The sequence below is a fragment of the Aquila chrysaetos genome, chromosome 3, assembly GCF_900496995.4.
Source record: "Aquila chrysaetos chrysaetos chromosome 3, bAquChr1.4, whole genome shotgun sequence".
In the NCBI taxonomy this organism is placed as follows: domain Eukaryota; kingdom Metazoa; phylum Chordata; class Aves; order Accipitriformes; family Accipitridae; genus Aquila; species Aquila chrysaetos.
The window spans coordinates 11,822,009-11,828,008 of record NC_044006.1 but is presented as its reverse complement, the minus strand read 5'-3'; positions in this window follow the sequence as shown (position 1 = coordinate 11,828,008).

Here is a 6,000-nt window from a genome sequence, read left to right as displayed (position 1 = left end):
GTTTATTTCTTCAATCTCTCTGCATTTATTTATTTTGGTTTATTTTAATTATTTTTAATAGTTTCTCTGAGTGCTCCCTGTGGTCTTTTTTCTTATTTAGGGACTTGAGGAAAGCTGGAGCAGAAGGGAAATATTATCAGCCAAGCTGGGATTTCTACCACATGCAGGAGTTTCGTGGCAGGTCCTCCCCTGTGCCCATCACCACCCTCCACCCACACTCATACGCTGCCAAAGCCAAGAAAAGGGTTTTCTCCATTCGCTCAGCCCTGGGAAGCACAGCAGCCAGTCCTTTCCCTGGCCTGGCTGCTACCTTTGCGTGACCACCAAAGCTTTGCCAGTGACTTGCCTGTGTCCCTGCTCTGGGGCCATTAGGAGGACACCGGTAAGGACCTGCCCACCCATTGCAGGAGGCAGTGCAATGGGCAGCATTGACTTTATTCTTTTCTACAACAGAGAGAAGACCTCAAGCTCAAATATCCCACATTTACTGGCGCTGTGGTGTCCTCCAGGCCTCTCCATGCTGATGATTTCAGACCCATCCTGGTAATGCCCTGCTATCCCCAAGGCTGACAAGCCTCACCCCCCAGTGATACAGCATCACTGTTGCCTTTGGACATGGAGCCCATGCTAAACCATTGCTATCCCCCAAGGCTACTGGTCCACCTTCCCTGGCTGCCAAGCAGGGCTTTCCAAAAGGCTTTTGGAGTCACTTAGGGATGCGCCAGAAAGTCTCACCCTTGGGGTTTTCATTACCGAAAATTGCTGTAGGAGCAGGGAATATCTATTAATGTTCCCCATCTCTGGCAGCGTGGAGGATGGAGGGAAGCCTGGAGCCGCTCAGCAGTGGGACCCACAGTGCCGGCAGAGGCTGGGTGCTGGGCTCAGCCAGGATGCCGTATTGCAGCAGCTGCTGCTCCCAGAGTTTCTGTGGATCCAGCACAAACCCCAGCATTTCCTCTTGGTAGGCTTTCTGGCTCTGAAGCCTCAGGATTTCCAGCCCATCTGGGGACCAGTTTGCTGGGATGAGTTTCCAACAGTGCCTGTGAGCCTGCCCAGCCGCTGGTCCCGGGGGATGTGGGGGCAAGACAGGCAGATCTTCCTCAAACTGATGGCACAGCTTTGGGCTGCTTGCACCATCCCCAAAGGAGGCAATACCAAGAGTTTTGTGTAGTTCATCACACCAAACATATGGGAAACATCTTCAGGCCTGGGGTGTGGGATACATCCCTGGGGGCTGCCTGTGGTGGGGGCTTCCCTGGGGCCCCGGGGTGGCTGAGCTGGAGGGGCTGCTTTTGGGGCAAGCAGCTCCCAGCAGCTTTTCTCCCATGGGCTTGCAGAGGCAAGGACTTGCTGTTCCCTTTCCCCTGCTTTCTATCTAAACAAGCTGTCAAGCGTTCAGCAGCCACCTCTGCACAGGGCCAGTCCCACGTAGGCGATGTGAGAGAAACAAGTTCCTCCTTCCTGGGGGCCAGGTGGGACAGGGCCACACTGTCCCCCAGCCCCATGGACAGGAATGCCTCCAGAGCCACCTGGAGAGATGAGCCCTGGATAACCAGGAGCAGTTTGCAGACACAGCACCCTGGACCAAGGCAGTGGTGGGACCTGTGCCATCCCATGTGGCACCCCCCATGGTTAGGGTCCCCCCCCGCCTACAGCACTCCCTGGGACCTCCGAAAGGCAGGAGTCCAATATAACCCAAGGGAGATGCCATGCTAGCATATGCTGAGGAGCCTTCTGTATCTATGCGCACTCCTCCATCCCCTCCCAAAGCCCATGCCCCCCAGCCTCCAAGGTAAAGCCTGCCCATGCTGGGGTCCCCAAGCTGCTCCTTATAGGAGCTGGGGCTTGCACAGCCCCCCCAAAGCTGCAACAGGCTGAAGCACCACAGAGCAGGAGGTGAGGAGAAGGCTCTGCCAGCTCCCCGAGGCGGCTCACCCACCTCCAGCACAGCTCAAAGCCCAGGTGATGTTAAGGGGGTAAAACACCCCGGTCTGAGCGGTCGCCATGCTGCCAGCAGGGCTGGGCACAGGCTAAGGCTGGGCAAATGCAGGGGGAAACCTGGGGGGCATCTCCCAGGCAGGCAGGGTCCCCCGCCACCACCTCCACCCACCCAGTGCCTCTGGATGGCTCAGGACATGTTTTCCCTTGGATCACTCCAGACCCCCAGTTACATGGGTTTTACTGCCAGTTCCTTTGGCTGGGTTTTTATGAGCCCACCACCCCACAGTGCAGTCTGCAGGGGAGCGAAGCTGCCAGGACAACACCTGGTCTCGGCATGCCAGAGCCAAGGGGAGCCGGGAAAAGCAGTGGGTCGAGCAGCGGCATTTCACCTGTCTGCCTCATCCCATCCCTCATGTGATGGAGAGGGAGGTGTACAACCCCACTGGGTGTCCCAGCCGGGTCCCTCCCTTTCCCCATGGCCTTCACTCCTGCTCCCACCTCCTCCGCTCCATCTCCCGCCCCACAGCAGAGGGAATCTGGCCGAGGAGCCCAGATCTGACATCATCCCGCAAAAACAGGAGAGTTTCAACATGTATGATGGGAATGGTGCAAACGCAACCCATCTGTTGGAGCCTTTCAATGAGCTCCCATCCCGCTCCCAGCTCCCCATCCATCCTCCTGCCCACGGCTGGGCAGTGCTGGGATGCGGGTTGCATTGTTGGGGTGGCACGGAGTGGGGAGGGTCGGTAAATCACTTTGCTAACTGGAGATGATACTGCAGGGGCTCATGTGGAGACCGTGCCCTGGAGATGCTGTCAGGAGGGTGTGGGATGCTGGAGGTATTACCAGCCCCAGTCCCTGCCAGCTGCCTGCCAGTGTAGGGACTGGTCTAACTGGGAGAGCCCTGCAGCGGGCAGTGCTCCTGGGGATGGGGTGCCCAGAGAGCCCACAGGTGTGACATGCAGGGGGAAGGGCCGGATTCAGGTCCAGGCAGCCTGTCAGCCTTTAATTCCCTCCTGCTGGGGGGGGGGGGGGCGGTGGGGCACAGAGTGGGATGGGGAGGGGAGGATGAACGGCACTGCAGAAAAATATATATCCACAATTTGGTAAGACCCCCCCCCAAAAATGTCTCCCAGCTGGGATTCATCAGGGAGAGCTTTCAGGGAGTAATAACAAGGAAAGCAGGACCCCAGCCAGCACAGTAATACCTTCGTGCTGGCCGGGGCGAGGTGTGCTCCTGGGAAAGCAGGTTGAGCAGTCAGCTCCCGCAGAGCGGGGACGAGCGGTGCCTCTCCAGCAAGGCAGGAGCTGCCGGGGCAGAGCATGCCCTGAAGAAGGGCTGTCTTGAAAAGCCATTTGCAAGCAGCTGGAGCATGGGCTGTAGCCCTGCAGGCAGTCCCTCTGCTCAGAGCCACCATGGCAGGGCTGGGGGCTGGGGAACGGGCTCCTGTTCTTTCCCGGGACTGGTGGTATTAAGCCTAAAAAGGGAATTGTTGGAGTCTTTACCAAAGAAGGAAGGCTGGCTGCACTGCCGACAGGCAGAGCCGGGGGAGGGATGCCGCGGCACAGCCCACAGGTTTGGGGGCTTGCTCCCCTGCTTGTCCTGGGCACCCCTTGAATGCACTGGGGGCAGATCCAGGCCAGAGGTGCTGCGGAGGCTGGTGCTGTGCACTGCCCTCCTCGGAGCCACGGCAGGGACTGAGCTGCCTGGATCCTGTGCATTGCGTGCAGCAGGTGTGGGGAGGCAGTGGGGGACGAGACCTGCAGTCCCCTCCATAAATTCACCCTGTTCCTTCCCTGCCTGCACCTGCACGTGTTTAAGCAAAGCTCCCGTGGGGCGAAGAAGAAGGAGCCATAACCCAGCTTCCCGCTCCTCCCAGGGTCGTCCTCCTTCCTTCATCCTCCACCTTTCGCCCTCTATCCTCTGCCCTCCATCTTCCATCCTCCACCCTCTACCTTCCATCTTCCATTCTCCACCCTTCATCCCTCCACCCTTCATCCTCCATCTTCCACCCTCCATCATCCACACTTCACTCTCCATCCTCTGTCCTCCACCCTCCACCTTCCCTCCTTCAAGCCCCTTGGCACCAGGTGAGGCAGCAGAGGAGAGCTCTGCCCTGGGGTGTGCAGAGACTTTCCACTGCCCTGCACCCCATGGAGGGGTCCTGGCCCCTCTCCTCAAGCTGGCAGATTTATTTCACACGTCCTCATCTCTCTGACCTTGTCACCATCACCAACCAACTGAAGGTCAGGGACAGGCAAAGCATCCTGTGGCTGGAGAGCCACGCCACGAGGCCAAGTGCTGCCCTGAACAGCGAGTGCTGCTGCCATGCAAAGGTCCCAGCAAGGACCAGCCGGAGGCTCTGCCTGGGGCGAGGGCTCCTGAGCTATTTTATAGTGAGGGGTTGCAGCTCTTGATGGGCTACAGGTCAAATGCATGGTTATTAGAACTTAGTAAATGTGGTTTTAACAACCATCTGGCACTTCTTTTATATGCAATAACCATCCCATTACATCGAAATAAAATCCACATTTAAGGCACTTAATTGCACAAGTGGCCTTTAGCTTTTTCTCTCTCATCTCATAAAAAAAAACCTTCCCATTTCCATCTGTCACAGCAGAAGAGCTTGGCTGCAGGTCTCCAGCCTCCTCTCGAGGCTGAGCTGGTGCATGTGGGGTGTTTCAGCCCCAGGGGAAGGTGCCGGAGCCAGCCGGGCTCCAGCACCTTCCCCCAGGGAGGTGGTGGGGTCAGCCACCGTGCAGCCTCTCAGAGGGGTCCCCAGCATCCCTGGGGATTGGGTGGTCATCTCCTGATATGGGCTAGAGGAAGGGCAGAGACCCATCTGATAGCTTGAACAGAAGAGAAATGCCATCACACAAGCGATTTTTGAGATCATTTTAGTTTGGCTTCACTCCAGTCCTGGGGAAAAATCTTCCCCTCAGCCCAGTTTCTATCCAGGAAGGGCAATGGGATGGGAAATGCCATCACAGCTGGCAGAAATGTGTCATTTGTTTACGGCAAAATGCAAGGTGATGCAAACCCAACTTGGCAAAACAAAGGTGCTTTCTGGGACAGAATTATCAAGATCAGACGCTCTGATGCAGAACATTTTTTTCCTTCCCCCAGGAAAGCTATGGTGACGGGATTTTGCAATGCACTTCAGAGGAGCTACATCTCCCAAGGGAAAATGGGAGAGGAGTAACCCAGTGCAACGGAGCAGCCTCAGCGTGGGAGATGCTCAAGGGCACAGATGGGTGCCTGTATCCTCATCTCATCATGCCCATCCATGACGGATGGGTGCCTGTATCCTCATATGGGTACCCATCCATGCCATGAGCATCTCCCGTGTTGAGACAGTCAAACGTGTTCAGGCTAAATAATTGGGGGATTTAGGTGAGATTGGTGGTTCAGCACTGTCGAAACAGAGCTGGTGGGCAGCATGTCTTGGCTGGGCTTTATAAACCACCAGCAAAGCTGTCTCAACCACACCTTGGTGTCGCCCAAAGAGGAGCCAACATCACGTCATGGCTCCAGCACAGAGGGAGAACCAAGGGCAGCTAGGCAGAGCGGGGAGCAGGCTGCCTGCTTGGCGGTGGCTTTCCGCATGAAGCAGCTCCACGGCTCCTTGCTTTCCCCCAGTGAGGCCAAGAGCCCTGTCCACGTTACACTAAATACCCCAAAACCCGGGGAGAGCAGAGGCGGAGGGGCGGCGGGACGGGTGTGGAAGTGGGAGTTGCACCAGCTCCAGGGGATCTTCCCCAGAAAGCAAAAAGCACAAGTTCCCAGTGCCCTCTGCAGGAGGAAGCACAGCCCTTTTCCCCAAATTTTGGGGCCTTCCAGAAGGGCAGTGAGCAGTGGGATGGGTGCCTGTCACACACAGCTTGCTGTGTCCCCCGTGGGACAGCTAAGTGTGGGACAGGGACCCGGAGGCCCACCTGCCCGTCCCCAGGGGCTTGTGGGGAAGAAGCCATTTTGCACATTGATGTGCGCGTTGCTTCGCTGCAGGAACGTGGGGTCCCCGATAGCGTGGCTGTGGCCGTTCCCAAGAGTCACCTGAA